At 37.7% G+C, this 21,014-nt stretch overlaps 1 long non-coding RNA gene and 1 pseudogene across 1 annotated transcript; one reads left to right on the forward strand and one right to left on the reverse strand.

Moving 5' to 3' along the window:
* Window positions 1–6,091: 6,091 nt before the first annotated feature.
* Window positions 6,092–7,996, forward strand: LOC131781542 (uncharacterized). Its single transcript, XR_009339965.2, has 2 exons — window positions 6,092–6,353; window positions 7,741–7,996. It is a non-coding gene; the product is annotated as an uncharacterized lncRNA (long non-coding RNA).
* Window positions 7,997–9,643: 1,647 nt separating this feature from the next.
* Window positions 9,644–20,354, reverse strand: LOC131781557 (uncharacterized; annotated as a pseudogene).
* Between the last annotated feature and the right edge of the window lie 660 nt (window positions 20,355–21,014).

Consider the following 21,014-nt stretch of genomic DNA (forward strand, 5'->3'; position numbering starts at 1 on the left):
ATTTTTGGCCAATTTCCAATCGAGGCCTAAGTCTGACGGGACGCGTAGTTTTGCACAAGGTGTTAAGTAGCCAGGTTGTATGAATTTTCCAGACTTCTTGCGTGCTATCTGTGGTACACGCTTGCCAATTCCTTAATAGGCTTTTGGAATCGACTTAACCCTACCTGGAACCGCGACAAAATAAGATCAACTTCAGTTTCTGGATCTCCGCAAGTAACTTGAAATGTTTTTTTTTACAACTACGCAAGGGAACGACCTGAGATATGCAACGTCGGTCTTCTCGATAACTATACCCAAAAGTCCCACAAGCGAACGATTTAAATGAACAACATAGAGTATAGAGTAGCAGGCAAAGCATTCACTATAAAAAGACTGCCTTCAGTCTTCCTTTTGGCACTTCTTAACGATAGAATAAGTGAGTGATGTAGTTTTGTTTCCTTATTTTGCCGGGGAGGCAAGAACAGGAATGCCTCCCTTCATCATATTTGAGGGGAAATTATGCTCCCCAGACAATATCTTTATCAGTGGGGAGCAGGAGCTCTTGATAAAGATAAATGGGGGGCACACAGAAGCGTTGATTACTTTTTTATTGTTGTATTTTGTGTGTTATGTGGAGTATCCGAAAGAATGTGTAAATGTGTATCTCTTCTTGCAGAAATACATTTTAAAAGTTTATGATAGCGCAAGACTGCCAACAAAATTATTGCAATTTTTTATTTATTTTATTAAATTTAATATTTTATTTTTTATGTTTCGTTGGTGATTTTGAGATTGAAAGTAATAAAAGTGAGAACAAGAGAACCCCATCGCATTCAAATGTCTTCGTAGCTTTGGAGTTAATTTCACTATTAAGAGTGTTCCCATAACGCATAGGGTGTTGTTTGATAATACTAGTGGAAGTGCTGATTTACACCAACTGAGAGTAAAATTCATAAGAGTGTAAAATCACCTCGTCTCGGTGTTGGCACAGCTGCAACGCATTTTACACTAATTTAGTGTAAGAGAGAGACGCTCTTTTAGAGTTAAAGTACACTAAAACAGTGATAAGTCAGCACCATTGTGGTGTATAGTTACACTTCAGTTACATGACATGAAAACGAATTTATACTTTTTTGGTGTCACTATAACACCTTGACTTTTTGTGTGCTGGGTGTCGCGTTACATGATATCTGTTATCCGAAGTCGAAATCTGGCTTGTACTTGTCTGACACTGACGCCTTAGCCGGATTTCTGAAGAAAACCCTTATACATTAAGAAAAATTTTCAAAGAATCAGAATAATAAATAAATAATTTTAAGGCAGGGAATGAACCATATGGAGTGTTACCATCTCTGTCATCCGACGCGAGGAAATAATATCCGGTTTTGCTGGAAATCAAAAAAACATGGATCGGACTCGCAACTGAACTCCGGACTGGACTGGATTGATACTGATACTCCAACCTTTTAGATGAAACTATAAAAATTAAGAAAGGTGTAAAGAATGAAAAAAGCAAAAACTATTTTAACAAAGGTAGCCCCCTAACAGTCTCTCAGTCAGTGGAGACCAACAAATAATTATAAGCGGGTGTGTACTGCATTATGGAGGTGGAACAAAAAAAAAGGATAGACCCGCTATTTAGTTCACCTCCATTAACTGAGGACCTATAATATATAAAATAAGGATACAAATTCTCCAAGAAATTTTAAACAGTAGTATACAATCTCTTGCATACCGGTTGAGTACTTTGAATCGAAAGCTACACAGAAAACTAGGGATTCAAAAACCCTATTGTAGGCTAGGACACTAAATGGCTACAAAAATTTACTGTTTTCCAATAAATGAAAAAAGGAATTATAAATTAGGACTTTCAGTTTTGTGTCAATATGTGATGATATGGTGTTTTATTCCAAGAGAAATTGAACTCAACGTAAGGAAAAGGTTAAACTCGTACCTGACTTCTGACGAATAAAGTTGACGGGAATGCAGCTGAACATGCTGAAAGTGGACTTCCAAAAACCCAACACTTGTCCTCCAATTTTTCACAGAGGCATTAAGGTGTCTGGAGCTGGATCTGTCACATTGTAGTGTAATGTCGTCACTCGGAAATATCGACTCTCGCTAAATTTAAACATTTCTTGAACTGTACCGCAACTCAGGATCATCATCGTGAAGAACAGTGAGGTCGCTATAACCATTGCTATAGTCAACTCTTGTTATCAAATAACAGGAAACAATTTCGTAAAATTATGCTTATTCTAAAAACCAAATTGACCGATATGTAGATTGACATGTGAACAATTTTATATAATGTCGTATGCGTTAGACTTTGGTCAGATTGTTCCTTTACGAAACGAAGACGATTGTGGCAATGATGATAAAACGACTCGATCTTATGTAAAATATAATCATTATTTTTAAGTACTTTGAACAAGAGGCTCACAATTGAATATCAAAGGAGGCTTGAAGCAGTTTCCACGTGAGGCTCAGAATTCTGTTGAAATTTCCCAGAAAGTGCACGTGCAATAATCCCTGCAAAATAACAAATAACTAAACAGTTACTTCACACATCATGATGGCGTATAACCCTGCTTCTATCGTTGGACAAGGTCTGCCTATCATTAGATATCATAAGCTTGAATTATGCACGAATTTTGATTGGTTTTTACTAAGGATCTATCGAGAGATAGACGCATTGATGATGTCACGTACCATGAACAACATTTTACATTTTTTCATATAAAACAAATAGATTTCATGTAGCCTGCAGAGCAGGCGTAATTTGGCGAGTGAGTGCTCAGTATTTTCTTATCGAAAATTATGTGCGTCATCATTAGTTATCTTTGATTTTAACGGCAGTAGAAGGCTGGGGAGAGAAAGAAATTTGTACTATGGGGGCAATCGTCGCTCAAAAACTAAGGAAAGGGTAGGGGTGAACGGAGTTTTGCAAAATAACAATGTTCCCCGCCCCTTACCTCACACCGTCCACTCTAACTCCAAATCAAGCATAACCGGTCGGATAAACGATCGCGAGTTTATAACGTTAGCTCGCACTAATAAGACGCCGGCACTGCAGGCTAGATTCCATTTTACAGTGGGTCTGTTAAGTAATAAATCACAGAAGACGTCAAAATGTGGTAAGAACATCAGTGACAACGTTTTTGTTCCCAACACATTTTGACATGCCCTGTGATATATTACTGAACAGATGCACGAAAACATGGAAACTATTTGCTAATTCTGTTGTGACTGAAGTTCTGTCAGTTTAAAACTCTCTCAAAGAAGATACGCCCGCGATCAAAGAGGATAAAAAGTGTGCTCTAATCCGAATGTGGTGTAAGCCTATCTCGAAATTGTTCTTTTGCGTCGCTTGTGTAGAAGGGATATATCCATTATTTGGGAGTTAAATGCTGTAGTCTTGTAAAGAAACGAAAAACGGAGTCTTTTTTGCCACTCATCTTACAAGTGCACAAAACGTTGCAAACAGGCCAGTGACTGGAAATTGTGTAATGTAAGCCTTTGTTGACTGAGCTCATGCTTCATAAGGATAAACTAAGTTTCGGTCCACTTCAAAATTCTGAGATCTGGCTCGTACCCCTCCCTTCAGCCTGGTATATGCATATCCTTGTTATCCTTGTTAAAGTACCGGTAGAAATGAAGGTATATCAAGCTGCACGTAACAAGCTGTCTCTCAGAGTTTTGCATTCTCAGGATCAGCCTGTCTTTTTTGCTGTTTTCCATTTAAAGATATATATATAAGTATATCTATGAAAACAAAGTTACTGACATTATTGTAAGCGCGCACTGAATATTACCAAAGGATGAGAACTGTGAGAAATATTTCAGAGGCTAACATGCTAAATCCATGTGATATAATGAGAAATCAGTGTTTTATTGTATAACTTTTTGTTTATAATAAGAATAATATTGAAGTCACTCTTCCCACCTTGATTGATCCTAGTAAATTTACAGCTAAAATCATTGCCACTGGTTTCCAAAAGAAGAGTTTATCTCAAATTTAGGCAAATTTGGTAAATCTTTGGAGCAACAGTAGATTTCGATTCATTTAATTTGAAAAATCTGTGACGAGTACGAAGTTTGGAACATTCATACTCGCATAGCGTAACGGAGAGTTAAATAGAGAAAACACAGTGTAATTTGATTTATTAAAGTATATAGTTCTCTATTGAATTTAAACAGCCCGAGAACATTTGAACAAATATGCTACCTTTTTTCATATAATAGCAACAAATGAAATCTTCTGACTAAAAATTCGTATTCTCATTTTTACGGTCATCCATCGCAAGGTAAGATAACAACTTCCTTGTACGTGCTTGAATTTCCCCGTTGAGGACATTTGTCAGTCACAGTCGGCATTATTCCTGGTATTATTAAATTTCACGGAAAGAAAAAAAATGCGTTTCCTCTTGATGATGTGACTAGACACATCCTGTGTATGAAATTCAGGCGTAAAGTTTTACCATCATTATTTAGTACACTACATGCAAAACGATTATTCTCAGCAAAATTACCACTTCGATTGCCAGAGGCAAAATTTAAGTAAACCCACAGCTCGCTAATTAAACTTTAACATTCTATTACGCAAAATAGACCCTGTCTGGAAACGCGAGAGTGATCGATAATTTCAGTTCTACGCACAAAAAAAAATTCTCCAAACATGTTATTTAATTCTACAGCACCACATGGAAGTAGAAGTATACCCAATAACGTTTTATCCACCAGTCGCTCGGGTGGAATGATTAGAGAAAAAATGATTCTTGGAGTAACATGGTTTAAATTTCAAGCCTTGGAACTTGATTTTTCAATTTTTTTTTTTTTTAAATTATGCTCCCTTTGATAATATCCAGCATCATGATTAAAATCAAATGAGTTCAATTTTCTCGATTGTTTGCACAATGTCGACAGTTCACCTCACAAGTAATTGAAAAAATCATCCAAGGAGTACACAGCCGACGCAAAATACTTTTGAAACAAGCATATCTTGAAATAAACGATTAACACAATTTTGTAGGGAAATCTAACACTGACAACCTTTTCCGCCCTCTAAATGCCATCTAATGTCATTCGTCGAAAAGAGGACTAAAAGTTTTGACTATTTGTAACCAAAATATCATATTAACATACAGTTCGATTAATTATATTCCATTTTCTTGTACACCTTGAACAAATAATTATGACAAGACATATTAGTCATATCTACAAAACCTGTAGCTTGCCAACACGCAAGTCTTTTCTTTCATCTTCAGTTATTGCTCTATTAATAAGACTTTGTCTAAGGTTTTGCTAGTGAACATCATCACATGATGATCCACAATTAGGGGTTTTCTGATTTCTCGCCTACTAAAACTTTGCTTTTGCTTGAATCTAACGTGAATGAACCTACAGTATGTGAGAGCAACAGTAATTAATCATGTCTTTGTCACTTAGACACAAGTTCAGTAATAGTTCTATTACTTTATCTTCACTGAAATCTAGGCAGAACGCGTCAGTAATTGTGCTAGAAATGAAGAGCTCCATTTCGCTGAGACATATGTAAGCGTATGTTGAGTACACCTCTAATGGACTTTATACGGCGTCGATTGATTTAAGCTTATCATAGCGATAAGAAAGGAATATTTTTGGAATATTCCGCCAGCGTTGTTTGGGAACACGTGGTGAATTGTGTACATTGTTATCAGGAAGTTATCGCATACGTTAAGGAAGTGTCGTGCGATGGCAGAACCTTGTATTGATATGATCTTAATCATGCAAAATATAAACAAACGTGAAAGCTTTCTTTATCCAAAATCCGGCTGCTATAAAGAATGGAAAGATTATATTCAGAAAATAGACCTGCAACATTGTCGTTTTAAAAGACTTTATTATTGCAAACTGTGAATTCTAAATCTAACTTTGGAAATTAGAATGGTTCTGTGTAAAGATGTTCTCTGCAGAAGTTTTTGAAGCGTGTCTTCGTATTCACATCTCGACGAGCCGGAAATTTCGTCTTGTGCTTCAAAGAAAAATTGTTTGCAAGAGCTGTCAAAACCGCAATTTATTTTCAATTATAACTTCATTAAACATCATTCCGGTCATACGGAAATTACACAAGGATTTCTTTTGTTCTTGAGGCATTAAAAAACGCCTTCTTCACGGTCATCCATCTCATACCCGCTCGGTTATCAAGAAGAAACGCATTTGAATTATATTTCGATAAAGAACTCCGTTAACTTTAGTTATTCAAGATGAACTCAAAAGTAATCCTGGTTTTTGCTCTCTTTGTCCTTGCTGCGTCGTTCTTTCCAGAGAGTGAAGGATTCACAGCTGGAGGCGGAGGAAACATTCCTCATACACAGGGAAGACGAGCACTCGAAGTAGGTTTTCTTAAATGAATAGTAGTGTTTGAAGCTTACATTGAGTATTGCTGGTTAATATGGATTGATTATTTCAGTATACGTTACAGTCGATTGTAAATTCTTTTTATTTATTATAAAATCGATAACATTTCCTTTTGTTTTCGTTTATGGACACTATCGCTTCTGTAAGGAACAGTGTGAGTCAGAAAAAGATTTTTCTCCTAGAGCAATTCCAATATGACTAAGCATGGTTAATAATATAAATGTTGTAGATGGTGTTGAGTTTTATATTTTTACAGAAGCAATTTTGTGTTAATAAGAAAGCTAACATCATCATTATCAAAGATCACAAGACATTGATAAGTTTTTGCTATAGAAAAATGAGTTATTTTGAACACGAAACAATTTTATCTGACGTTTCCTAAATTTTTATTTATAATGACTTTTAGCTCCTTCATATAGCGAGATATTTTTTCAAGATGAAGAAGCCTAACGAGAAGAGATACCCAGATGGTAAACTGTTCTCTAGACATTTTCAACAGCGTTGATTTTGGATGAGAATTGGAGAATCGTCAACACCATTAGCGCCACTTAAAATAGAAGGTTTACCAAAATTTTGAAGGAAACGATCTGATTTGATGGGATTCGAAGATTTCAATCATTTTACACTTTTATTAGAATTTTATAGTAATGTAATCACTTATTAAAAGGGTCATTTAGAGAGAAATTCAATTTCAAATTATATTATATCACTGCGAATGAAAATTGGATGCTGTCCTACATTTACCAAACAGTCTGACTTTGTAACTGACGTCAAAAAAAACAGTGCTATTCACTGTCTTCACAAAAAAGACCGTTTTATTTATTCTAAGCTGGTAAAAGTTCATGAAGACTTAGTCCCGATGAATAATTCTCGAAGTCTAAAGGATGATTTTGACGACTTCATTTACGTTAATGATTCATTTTTTATTTATATGTGAAGATAATCTCTAACATGTATATGCTATTACCCTTAAGTCATTAGATTGAGCAGGAGAAAGTAAATTGGTTTAATTGAAACTCAAAAAGAAAACTTTACAAAAAATCAGCACCTAGGGGTGATGATAAGAACTCAAAAGGCTTTTAAGATTGGTTGACATCAGTTAGGAATGATTGAAAAACAAAAAAAAAGAGACCTGACGAAGCTTTGTGTTGAAGTTTTTTTTTCGTTTAAGAAGATTAAATTCAGTTCTAATTTCGGTTTTTTCGATCCAGTTTTGGATGTGGGAAGATCAATGAAAGCACAGTTAGCGAGGAGGAGTGGACGTTTTCCCACTCATTTTATGTTCTACGCACATTAATATGCTTTTGACGGCGGTTCAATTAAATATTACAAAAGATTTCACGTTCGCCGCCTTTTTTTCAGCACCAACTGGCTGGAAGGGCTTTTTGTCAAACGGCCAGGGAGCACTGCAAGAAGGAGCTCATTTACAATGACAAGGAATGAACCACGCATCAGATGTGATTTGGTACCCTGCCAATTATGGAGTTGGGCCTGTTGTTCTTTGTTTTTAAAATCATCATTCTATATAGAAAGAATGTACTAAAGTTATTGACCAAAGTGATATGAAAATCTTGTTAGCAGAGTCTGAGAAAGCCAAAAATAAACTATTTTGAGTGCATCCTTTCTGTTCATCTTCGTTGTTTTAACCTACGAACTCATTGAGTGTCAGTAGGTACGAGATAACAAATACAGTTTGTGCCCTTTTAGCGGATTTCTACAGCCCTAGATAAAAAGATAATTTTGAGAAGCCTGTGAGGGTTTTTTCTTTCATAGAAACAAAGGAAGGAAGACAAAGGCAGAACATGGAAAAAGCCAATTTTAATAATTTCTTATTCAATGTACCCGGCACCAAAGTGCAGAAAAATTTAGTTATGTCATTTCCTCCTTGTTCATAACGTCAAACCCTATATTGAGAAAATGCTGTAAAAACAATTGAATTGTGACCTCAAGGTCTCATTATATGAAGGTGCCATTTTCTGAGAAGCCAAAAATAACTGTAAGGGTGAAAAGTGGCTTCCTCCAAGTTACCGGCCTAAGTGCCGAAAGAGAGAAGTTTTATTCAGCGAGAGTGAAAACAGAGAAAAGCTTTCCAAAGCATACTCACACCCTGTCCTCCACTCCACCGAAACGATGAACACAATTTATTATGCATGCATGCAAAAAGCGTGGGTATTTTGGATAAAAAATACGAATTCTCGTCGACAACTCGGATGCTTTTAATTCGGTTTAAATTTAGAGGCATTAAGAATCACTACGAAGCGGAACAGGTGTTGTCAACAGCTAAACGACGTATTCCTCCCTCAGACGTAAAGAACTATGTAAACACACGGATTTAACAATTGAAGCGGTTCATTGAGGAGGAGAATTTCATGCGATCAACTCGAGCTTCATACCGTCATTTACAGCCGAACAAAGGTGAATCTCTGATTTCATTCAGACTTAGAATTTCGTTCTTTATATCGATCTTTCAACAACGATTTATTACAGAATAATGAAATAATTAAGACAAGCTTGTTAAATCTAAACACTGCCTTCACGAGGGTTAATTTGTGTTTTTTTTAGCGCATGTAGCTTAAGTTTAAATTGTCGAGCGTTAAAAAATTAACCGGCTTAATAATTTTGAGAGCAGAAATCATTTTTTACCTTTTTTAGTATGAGTGTACATCACCTTTGAATTTACTAGGCCAATATTTACTTTTTGCTTGCCGCTTTTAAATGCTCAACATCATTATTCCTCCTTCCCGGAGCAATATTTGCGTGTATACAACGCTTTGTGTTAGAGAGCAGTTTTGAATCAATCATTTAACCGGCTTGTTTAAATTCTGATTAAAGAATCTGAAATATAATTGTGTGTTTAACTGAAAAATGGTGAATGCCTACATAATCGAAACAACAACGTAACTCTTATCTGTCTCTCAAAGAGCAAAGGCCTCTCTACACCAAGAAATATATTTAGAATTGTATTTTCATAAAAACCAGAGACTGACGTAAACACCCTTGAAATGCCAGCGTCAGTAAGCGCGCAAGATGGGCCAAAAGCGAGTGGACTTAACCTGAAATGTGGACAAAACTGTACACGACCAACAGCGCAATGCTTCTGTACCTGCGTAGCTAGAGGTTTTGCGTGCGCTTTGAAGTGTCATGCGGTGGAGTCGAGCGATTAAGTCGCGAGGGGTTTGAGATGAAGACTTTCTCATCACTCCGTAAAGCACAATGAAAAAAACCCTCAGTTACTTACGCTGTATTTTCCATGATTGCGGTTTATTTAGAGCCGAAAAAACAGATATAAACTATTGCACTCTTATGATATCACTATAGTAATTCTCTTTACTGTCTGCTATACAATTCTTATGATGTTAGTTTGGAGAATTTGGTATCGGATCAACTAATAATCCTCTAATTGATTTTTTCTTTATCGTTATCACTTTTCTGCTTGATGTTGTGTTGATTTCATAACGATAAATTTTGTCTTGATTATTCTCGGGAGTTATAACTAAATGGTCAATGACCTCTAATGACTAAGAGAGTGCCAAGTAGAAAAATATGGAGATCACTCCAATTTCTGGTTTACTTTAACATGCCTAGTACACTAAAATCAGACACGCTGAGGCCAGATGCACTTGCACCAAGAGAGCAGAGAAGGGCGCCTGTGGTTGGCACGTTTATAAATCTACGATGAAATCTGGACTCGCTAAACTACCAGGTATGATGTATAATAATGTCGCATAATTTGTAACCACTTTCATATTTTTCACTGAGTCAAGGAGGAAATAAATCATGATCCAATACTAAATTAAAATTTCCTATTTAGTCTGGATTTTTGTCTTGCGTTTCCCAAATACTGATGATCTACCGAATTCTTTAATTCGTTTCAGTTCCCTTGTGTAATTTCAAGGTCGTTTCCCTTTGACAGCATGCCAGCAATTTTGAAAGATTTCGTTTGGAGTTCATTTTACGGACTGCGAGAATTTTGCGCAGTTAAGATTTTTTCTGGCGATCAGTTTCCATAGAGTTCTCGCTGAGACGCTTCTCTCTTTGGTACTTTTAACTTTCGACCTTAGTTTACTAGAATGACTCACTTGCCACTGAGCCCTAAGCAAGCCACTCTTCGAACCGTTTTGAAGCAGCCTGTTCAGTTATATGAATGATTATCCGATTCTTCTAGAATCCATAGTACAGACTGTTTCAATTTCTCAGTGCTCAGCCTCGATTTTTTCGATGCAATCAGCTTCCTTGGGTTTCCAGCTAAGGCGCCATTCACTTTAGCACTCCTTACTTCCGTCTTGAATTCAGTCAGTAGGCTCCTCAGATCGTTTTTTAGCATTATCTTTCCGCATTACAGCACCTCTGCGAAATGCGATTCCCTGGTAACAATTTGCACGGTTTCTTTCCTCACTATCAGTTGGTTTTAAGGCGTTCAAGTCCACATCTTCTGTGCTGTCGCCTGACTCGCCTCTGGTGACAAAAATATCAGAAATGCATTCTGGTTTATTTGGACATTCGAGGGCGCGATCAGGTCCCTTTAAAGAATTTTGATCGTTGTTTTCCAAAGAGTTTGGATTTACATGTAATTCCTCCAACGCGCTTGAAACTTGTTCTCTTAACGCTATGTTGCCCCTTAAATACATTTTAAGTTCCATCCAGGATTTATATTCTGGTTCATCTGGAGATTCAAGGACATAATCGGATCTCTCCAAAGAATTTCGTTTTGAATGAACGCGGTCAGTTCGACCTAAAGAATTCGGGTTTGAGCTTATTAAATCCTCTAATGCGCTAGACCCTCCTCTTTTCAGCGGTGCGTTTTCACTTAAATAACGTTCCATCGAAGAGTTGTAATTTGGTTTATTTGGAAATTCAACGAGTCGTCTCAAAGAATTTGGATTTGAGGTTAATTTCTCCAATACGCTAGGACCTCCTTCGTTCAGCGTTGCGTTGTCCCCTGGGTAACAATCCATCGAAGAACCGTTATTTGGTTCATTTGTATAATTAAGGGCAGGATCAGCTCTATGCAAAGAATTCGGATCTGAATGAACGCATTTGGGTCTTCTTAAAGAACTTGGATTTGAACTTAGTTCCCCCAATGCGCCAGAATCTTGTCTATTCGGCGCTTTCTTGCTCCTAAGATAACGTTCACCCATGAAACGGTACTCTGGTTCGCTTAGACTTCCGAGGGCAGAATCAAGTCTCTCCAGAGAGTTTGGATTTGATTGAATGCAAATGGTTCTTTTAAGAGAACTTTGTTTTGAGCTTAGTTCTTCCAATGCGCTGAAACCCTGTCCAGTTAGCGCTACTTTGGCCCTTGAATAGTTTTCCATCATAGGACAGTAATCTGGTTCATCTGGACATTCAAGTGCGTATCCAAGTCTCTCCAAAGAGTTTGTATTTGAATGAACGAAAGAGATTCTCCCTAAACTGTTTGGATTTGACCTTAGTTCTTCCAATGCACTAAAACCTTGCCTGCTCAGGGCTACGTTTCCCTTGAGATAATTTTCCATCATAAGACAGTAGTCTGGTTCATCTGGGCTTTTAAGGGCACAATCAAGTCTCTCCAAAGAATTCAGAGATGAATGGGGGCAAGCGGTTTTTCGTAAAGAATTTGGATTTGAGTTTAATTCCTCCAAAGCGCTTGGACCTCGTTCGCTCAGAACCACGTTGCCCCTAAGATAAAGTTCTCTCCAGGAACTGTACTCCGGTTCATCTGAACCTTTTAGGGCACAGTCAAGTCTTTCCAAAGAATTGGGAGTTGAATGAACGTAAGAATTTCTTCTTAAAGAATTTGGACTTGAGCCTAATTTCTCCAAAGCGCTAAAACCCTGTACATCCAGCACGTTGACATACTGAGACGGAATATTTGACCTTCGAAAATAGCATTCCTCTAAATGTCCGTTGGTAGACAGACGACCTAAACTTGATTTTCTTGAAGAATTAGAATTGATACGCCTTATCGTGTTATCAAGTGTGAAAGGGAAAATTTGTACGTAATGATCAGCGACCTCAGATTCTTCAAAGAAGCGTTTGTCCAGGACCTTGTGCCTCTCCATGTAGTCACATCTAGGGCCATCATTAGAAGGAGTTGAGGAAGCGTCCTTAGGAAGTGTCTCTAACCGGTTCAAAATATCACCTCTAGGGGACACGAACACATAATGATCAGGCACTTTTGAGCTCTTAAAATAACGCCTATCCAAAACGTTGTATATTGAATCATTTTTGCCCGTGCCATGTGACGAACCGGACCGACGTGGATAGACTTCGTCTAAGGTACAGTAAATTGGTTCCTCTAATGAAATGGTACCACGCTGAGGAGGTTTCTCTGTATCATCGATATAAGGTCCCTCTAGGACATAGTAAAATGGCTCTCTCTTGTTGCAGTGTGTACTGGCATCATGTCTATTTTTTTCTGAGGCATGGTCAAGAGGTTTCTCAGGTTTTTCTAAAACGTGATAAAAAGGTTCTGGATGAAATTCAGCCGCGATTGTTGGAATGTCAAGCGGGGCGTACAAATGGCTGGTGCTGTCTTCTTCCTCAAGTGAACCGTTAACATGAGATTGATACAGGTCGGTTAGCCATGCTGGAACACTGTTTGTCGACGTCCGTTGCGCTGAAAATTAAAGATACAATTACGAGAGAGATCGAAGGAGCTTCCAAAAAATTGCGCTGTTCAGAAACTGAAAATGCCTTGCCTAATCCCTACCCCACGCCCTCCCTGAACTAATTCAGATCAAAGCTCGACAGCAATCCCATAGGTTTACTCCTAATTTCAAACTGATCAAAGCATTATGGCCAATGAATGATCTCCAGTGAACGAAATATTTTTTGTTTTTCAGACTTACTTTGGTTTTTAAATCCAAGCGTATTGTTGTTGCTGTTATCTTTATCTGATGGGTGTGACCTTTTCCTTCGCGGGCTCATCACTATTGTTTCCTGCGATATAATTTAGATTTTGAGATTAGAAAATGAAATTGAGAACCAGTGAAACTCTTCAATCCCTTAACCGACAAAGTACGTCACGAACTTTGCAGTGTGCGTGCCTACATGACAGTAAATCGAAAGTTAGAGAGCAACAGTCAAATCCATGGCACTTGGGATGGAAAATAAACCGCCTTTTCAACTTCAAATCAAGCTTGAATTCTCAAATTATAGGTCAATTCACGTTGGCACAGGACTTCTCAGGAAGTTTGACAGTAAAAGGTCCCTAACATCTCACCGTTGTCCTATCACTGACAGTCTCTGTAGAGTTTGAGCGACGCCTTCCACTGTGGATGAAGAATTTCGGAATGAGTGCTATTTTAATGACAGAATGAAATGAGAAAAACAAAGCACTCGAACATCATTAAACAGTAGTATGGGTTATGGCTGGGTTATAATTACTTCGAGTAGTGGCGACGATAGGCAATGATGACAGCGATGACGGCAGCAAATACAAGTGCAGCGGCTATGCCAGTGATGAAAACTGAGGAAGATAAATCCTTGCTTCCGATAGAGGGTGGAGCCTGGGTACCAAAGAAGGCATAAAATAAGATTTAAAGGAAAGTTTCACTGTGATCCATATTGAGAAGCCAAAATTTTCCTGGTGTTCATTTGTAATCCATGTTAATCTTCTCCATTCTGAGAAGTCATATCATAGCAGTTTCTGAATGCTTTTTCTTTTTTGTTTCACTTCGTTTAAATTTATTTCCGAGCTCATGTGATGCAGTTAAAAGTAGATTTGTACTACACAAGAAGAGGCGTACAATATCTCAGTTTAACTATTTTTAGGGTTTTCTTCGTAAACGTATAAAGAGCTTGTCACCAATTGCAGTTTCACTTTCTGTATTGATAAGGTGTGAGTCTAAACCTACGTCACTTCATGTAGATCATCTACAACAAAGCGGAAATGATTAATTGTTCTAACTCTCTTACTTTGGAGGGGAAGGTTTTTTGTGCAGTATTGTTGTTATTTGGATCCACTTGGTCTAGTTTCCGTGCAGTTTCTGGATCTGTCACTGGAGCTGTAGGCTCCGTGGGTACAATTTTGGCGACAGTCGCTGAGTGTCTGGTACTGATGCTGATGCTGATGCTGATGCTGATGCTGATATAGTTTTGATGGTCACTTGGGTACTGGGCCCCTCAAAGTCTGGTTCTGTTACAGATCTTTCTCGGGTATCAAGTGGCGCCGGTGCAATTTCGGACATGGTCGGCTGAGTTTCGGGGACTTCCGGAGAAGCTTCAGAGGCGATCGATTGTGAAAGAGATGGTGTCGATGACATTGCAGAAACGTGTAAATTTGAATTGGAGACTTGTGGGTGGATTTTAGAGATGGTCGGTTGTAGAGTCGAAGCCTTCAATGAACTTTCAGAGATAATTCTGTAGGTAGCGGATGCTGTTGGGAAGAGCGAAGTTCCGGATATGCTAGATTGGACGGCGATAGTTGTCGGTGTAACTCCGTGAGAGATCTGTGTGGAAGCCGTAACTGTGGAAGAGAGGCCGTTTGACGAAGTAAGCGATGCTGGAGAAGATGTTAACGATGGCATGCTGGAGGAACTTGTTATAACTGGTTTAATTACGGGACCTGTGAACAGAGATGTACTCGATTAGTTATTGATGGCTCAAACACCAGTATGTCTCTAACAATAGGATGAACATCGAAAGATCATAGGAACAATTTTACAGTCTTTTATAGCTTTTGCGCGCCTTGGATTTTCTTTGGTAGAGCCTGTAATTGCCAAGAAATGAAACGCATTTCTAAAAGCAAGTTTCCATGAAAGAACGTCCAAGATCGAAAAATTCCCCAGTCAGTGTCACTGTCAAGCCATCCGCGTTACGTTAGGAAACAGTAATGTAGACTATGACTAGTCTTTTTTCTTTAGTAGCAAGTCCCCGTCTCCAAAACTGGCTGACAGATTTTGCACAATAAGACTTGAAAGAGGAGACTCGTCCGGCGACTTTTTCCATCTCATTTAACCTGAGTTTAGTGTTGAGTTTTAAAATTCTCCAGGACGCAAAAATACTTATTTACACACATGTGGTCTTTCCTTCCAGTTTGAACAACATACAGCTCCGTGTTCGTAGAAGTGAGCGTCCAATCTGCAAGGTACACTCTACCATGAAGTTCATGATCTTTCCTTGGAAAAGGTTGGTACCTGGCACATTTCTATTTACCTGCGTGAAAAAAGCAAAGTTTAATTTATTTGCCAGCTTTCAAAGTGTGTTTCATAAGTTTGAAAAGTAGATCTGGCATTTTGGACACGGGATCGCACCGGAATTTCCGTCGGGATCCTGGAAGGAATAACACCAATATTTTAGCCAGGATGGCACCAAGATTTTGACCTGCATAGCACCGGGATTCTCGCTCACAACAAGGACGCCAGGATTATCCCGAGATTGCCGCCGAATGTGACAAAAATTAGTTTATTGTTTCATTCGCACAATATTTATTAGGCAGAAATATTGGATCGACTGACATATTTGGAGAAAAAATTAAAGTTGAACCTCGTGATAATACCGCTTTTCAGCTGCCTCTCTTGGTTTTTCGGAGACCAGTTACGTATTTTAGGATTTGTTGCCTGTGCTTGCAACAGACAGTCAAAGTTGAAAACGCCTCGGTTTTCGACCATTAACACCGACTGGTTCAGTATAGTTTTATATGGTCACCGGGCCTCACAACTGAGATCCTCATGAACTTTCGTCACTGTTCGGATATCCGCGTCAGCACTGGCTCTTTTTTATCTTTTCCTTTTCAGTTCCATAATTTCTATGAATACTATGTGAAAATTATTATGGAAGTTCCTTGTTTGAATTGAGAACTGTTCTACGTTGTAGTTACCTTGAAAAAAAAATCATGAAAAATTATTCTTTCCGCAACCGTGTCCGCTCGGATGCTCGAAAGTCTTGTTGTGTAATAGAGGTCATTTTGGGAAGATTCTGCTACATCCTCCATCAATAATAGTTCTTCAGCAGATAAAATCTGCTGACATAATTAGGTTCATTGACGCAGAAATGAAGAGATGATTCTTTTTTCGGTCACAATACCGTCATAAAATTGTTTAAATAAAGCTTTGGATATTGTAGTATAAAAAAAAACACAATATTTTCAGCAAAATTCTCTAAAAACGCCGCAGGCACAACTGAATTCTTACTGATGCATCCGAAATGTCTTAGTCAGAGGCTTTGTTGCCGTGATAGTTAGAGAACGCTGCATAGCAAATATGAAATTAGTGGTGGAGAAAGGAGCTTACCCTTAAATAATAAGGATTCGCGGGTTTTTGCTGGCCAATTTTGAACAGTTTCGTTACGATATTGGAATATTGACTCAACCGGTGTCTTGTATCCCAACAATCCGCAAACCACGACATGGGAATATTCAATGAGCAGGTCCAAAGCGACCAGAATCCAAATACAGGCCGAAGAGTCATGTCTCTCCTTTCGCCAATTCCTATTGATGGTATTCGGCGGTCTCCACTCTCCCGGGTAAATGCTGCTGTATAACTGCATCCTAAAATTGATGAAAAAAGCTTATAAGAAATCTGTTCGAGTTTTTTTAAGGTATAATTTAGTGGTTACATCGTTAAAGCCGTTCTATATCACCACACTCAATAGATTGTGCTTCACAAATAGCATCTTCCCACTGGATTGATTCTTAGAGAATTTGCGTACCCCACTCACACTTTTCTTTTTCCAACACGCATGACAAAACGAACGCCTACATCTTTCTTAATTACTGACGAACTACCATCTCTCGTGTTCAAGTAGGTCTGTTACTGCGATTCTTAACGATTCAACTTATCAGAGAACTGAATTCATAGTCATGGAAAATACGCCATAAGAGTTTCTAAAGATGATGTCTCGAGCGTTAGCCCTTTGTTCATGAAGTGCAGCACTATTTTTTTCTTGATGCTTGCAAGAGCTTGATTATGTAATCATTTTCGAATTCAGAAGCACTCGTTGTAAAATTTTATATACGACGCGTGCATGGCTGAAATCGTTTATTGTCATATATTCTCTAGTGTCATATTTGTAGTTTTATTTTCACTACTTTTAAGGATCTGTCTATCCAGTTGGTCAATTGCAGTGTGTAGAATTGTTTGTTTCATTTGGCAGGTACTTAATTTGCTCGTTTCTCTCTCCACTTTTATCATACTGACTAAGGGTATTTCGCAATGTCATAAAGCAGATTTTTCTACTTTAGAAACTTGGTTCAATATATCTGGAACTTGTACCTCCAGTTTCGCGGCTTTTTGCACAGGGGAAAATGGCACGATAGAAGCAAAAATGGTTCTCATAGATTAACACTAATGTTAATGCTAATGTACACTATTAATGTAAGAGGTTCGCTTGATGTAGCCACAATTATTCATTTGTGGATACTATTTGGTTTATATTCTTTCAGATTTAATATAAGAAAGAGTGTACTTTGTTTTGTCGATTTCCAATGACAACGAAACCAAAACTTGAACCCAATATCAAGTGATTTATGGCTATTGATCATCTTGATAAAGATTTATCCGCCATGCTGCTTGTCTACGTCAATTTATATTTTGCTTTCTAAAAAAAGGTGTTTACGAGTTTACACTATTGCATAGTTGAAGTAAGTTCCTGGCGTACGAGCCAAATAATACAGCACTAGAGAGTTAGAAATGTTAGAACATTTTTCAGCGATGAATTACGAGCTAAAAAGTTATCAATATTGTGTTAACCATCAAGAATGGCTCACAGATATTGACATGCAGTAAAACATGATATCGATCTTAGCATCGGACCAAATCGTTATTCCCCAAGAAAGCATGGGATGGTAGTTTTAAAGAGGCGAGAGCATTTTTTTTGAGTGAAATTCCCATTGAACATAACTGATAATTACTCTTGTTTTTCTCGTAAAATTCATCCTAGTCTCATCAAAATGCTGAAAAAATCTAAATGATACAGAAGCAACTTTGTGAAATTTGGTTTCTCTTGTAACTAGAACTCTGAAATGTGCTGTATTTCGAAGTCATAGATTATCTTTTAACAAATTTTCTTTTAGAAATTTTGTTGAGAAAAAAAATCTCTCCCGTTATAAATTGTACTGTTTTACAAAAAATTCAAGGTCAACTCGCCCCCGCTTGTCATAAATCAGAATGGCGCCAAATTTGTTACTTCCATCATCTGGGTTCCACGATTATTGTTCTCTAGGAATAGCGTGTTACTCCTCGTTCCTCGAAAAAATGAATTAAGTAGACACCTCATCATGTCTTAAAAAGGCAGCATTCTAAGGAAAATAATTTTTTCGTGCTGTATTGAGCCGCTCAACAGCTTTGAAATTTGTTTACAATTGAAATCCTTATGTCTGGAGAGATTTGTTTTCGTGACGCACTCTGCGGTTGCAAAAAGAGAATCCAGCAAATCTTAAAAAGCGCAACCTTTTTTTAAGATACTTACGTTGTACCAAAAATAAGCTCAAAAGTCACGGGAGTTTTGAAAATATTTCTCAGCTCACGTCAATACAAAATTTTTGAGGCAAAGACAATTTGGAATTTGCAAGTAACCTTAGAAAAGCCGCAACAATCAAGCGCCTTACAGAAAAATACCTCACTTGATTTGACGGACAGTTATTTGGCTTAAGTAATCGTCAATTTTTTAAAGAATGTTGTGGACCATCTTCTTAAACGAATTTTACAACTTTAGTCACACAGACATCGAGATATCAGTATGAAAAAAAAAAAAATGAAAAAATGATGAAAATGTTAATTTTTGCTCCCTTGAAATCGCGTCCATAGGTTTTGTGAAGATAAGTAAATTAAAAGCTAACCGACAAGGAATGGTATGGGGAAAAGAGTTTAAAGTGGTTTTGAGCGAAAAAGTTTTTGTTTAAGCAACATTGCAAAAAATCTGCGGGGTTTTAAAATGCCTTAAAATTGATGAAAGATTGATTGATGAGCCCAATTCCAGTCACCAAGTCTCCATTGTCGACCCTTTTTTTTCAATAGTGCACAAAAAGTAGCTTCAGAGAAATACGTTTTTCGTCTTGTCACGAGCGAGGGACAAAGAAAAAATTCTGAGTCCCCATGACGCTATCGAAATTGCTGATCCTAGCAGTATGCAGGACGCGTATCATATGAACTTCGTAATAGACCTCGCTCACCTTAGAGTCTGTGGCTCAGTGGTAGAGCATCGGAGCGCGGAATCCGAAGGTCTGAGGTTCGTTTCCTCATGGGAACTCATAATTTTTTTCTTTGCTCCACGCTCGTGACAAGACGAAAAACTTCTTTCTTTATTTCTTCACCGAGTTCAAAACTTACCATTTCTCTTATTCTAAAAAAGTAGCTTTGTTTCTGAGTTCATTTATAAGAACCTAACAATTTTGTACCAGATAGTTTGACTGTATTTTCTTACCCCGGTAGTAGTGGCTTCTGCCTTGTGCATTTGGGAGACAAGACCATTTTTTTTGGTGAAACATAAATGTGGCATTCCTGCCAGGACACAAACAGGAGCATTTTTTGCGTCTCCGGTTAAAAGCACCCAATGTTTTGCAACTGACGGCTGGATTTGGGCCTTTTGGATTACACACTGAAGATGGAATATCAAACGAGTCTCTGCCATTGCTTCGCCTCAAAATCTCGAAGCTTTGTTCCAATGTAAAAGTGACGAAACATTGACATATCAGAGCCAAGCATAATGTCTTCATTTCTGAAGGTTGAAAACCTTTGTTCCGAATCAAACTGCTTCCTTTTTGTCCAAAGCGACTCCGTGCTCTCAGTCAAGTTCTATAATATAAATGATGTTGTTGTTAGGAAGTATAAACGCATATCGGTTTCAAGTTTGCATCAAACTTTTTTCATACACGAAATCGAGAACTCCCAGTCGAATTAAGCCTCGATAACCGTTCCCTTTGTGATGCTTGGGCAAAAATGTGCAAGTTCTACTTACCAATTACCCTGCGTTACTTCCCAATGTCAGACTCCCGGCTAATAGCAGACTTGTGGATGTAGAATTGCAAATCTGTTGAAGCGGAGACAAAATTCTTGAGAGTTTTAACAAGTCGACCTCTATCAAACAACTGATATTTTTCCTTTACAAACACAAAGATCGGCATTTGACTCTACCATCATTTAAATGACACCAAAAAGATCCATAATATCAACTGACAAGCAATAATGATAATTAGTTACAATTTTCGTTTTTTTAGTGAAAAAAAACAAATAATTTTTATGTGTTCTTAAGAAATTCCGTGGTCATGTTTTGAATAAATCTTTCAACAGCACTATAGCCACTAATTTTATATAGATATTAACAGACCTCTATAAGTTATAGTATCTCATTTTTATCAAAGACCATTAATCCTGATTGAATGATATTCTCACCCTCGATCTTATCTTGTTGATGGCTTTTGGACAATGAGGGATCTTTTAATTAACCAACGACAAGGGCTCTTTTCTACGACTCACTTCTTGATTACAGGGATCAAATATTTCTAATTATAGTTGTTCCAAACTCGCAGGAATCACCATATTGCACCGCTAACTAATTATTCCTTTGTATCGCATCAACTTGTTCCTTCCGAAATACTTAAAATATCAAGTGTTTTCTTTTTGTCTTTTACTTTTTACTTTTGTGCTTTGCGCATAAATGCTGTCCTAAATCTAAGAGAGAGATTTCTCTTTTCTAGATTTTTTTATACACCGAAT

The sequence above is a fragment of the Pocillopora verrucosa genome, chromosome 11 (assembly GCF_036669915.1).
Source record: "Pocillopora verrucosa isolate sample1 chromosome 11, ASM3666991v2, whole genome shotgun sequence".
NCBI classification, from domain to species: domain Eukaryota; kingdom Metazoa; phylum Cnidaria; class Anthozoa; order Scleractinia; family Pocilloporidae; genus Pocillopora; species Pocillopora verrucosa.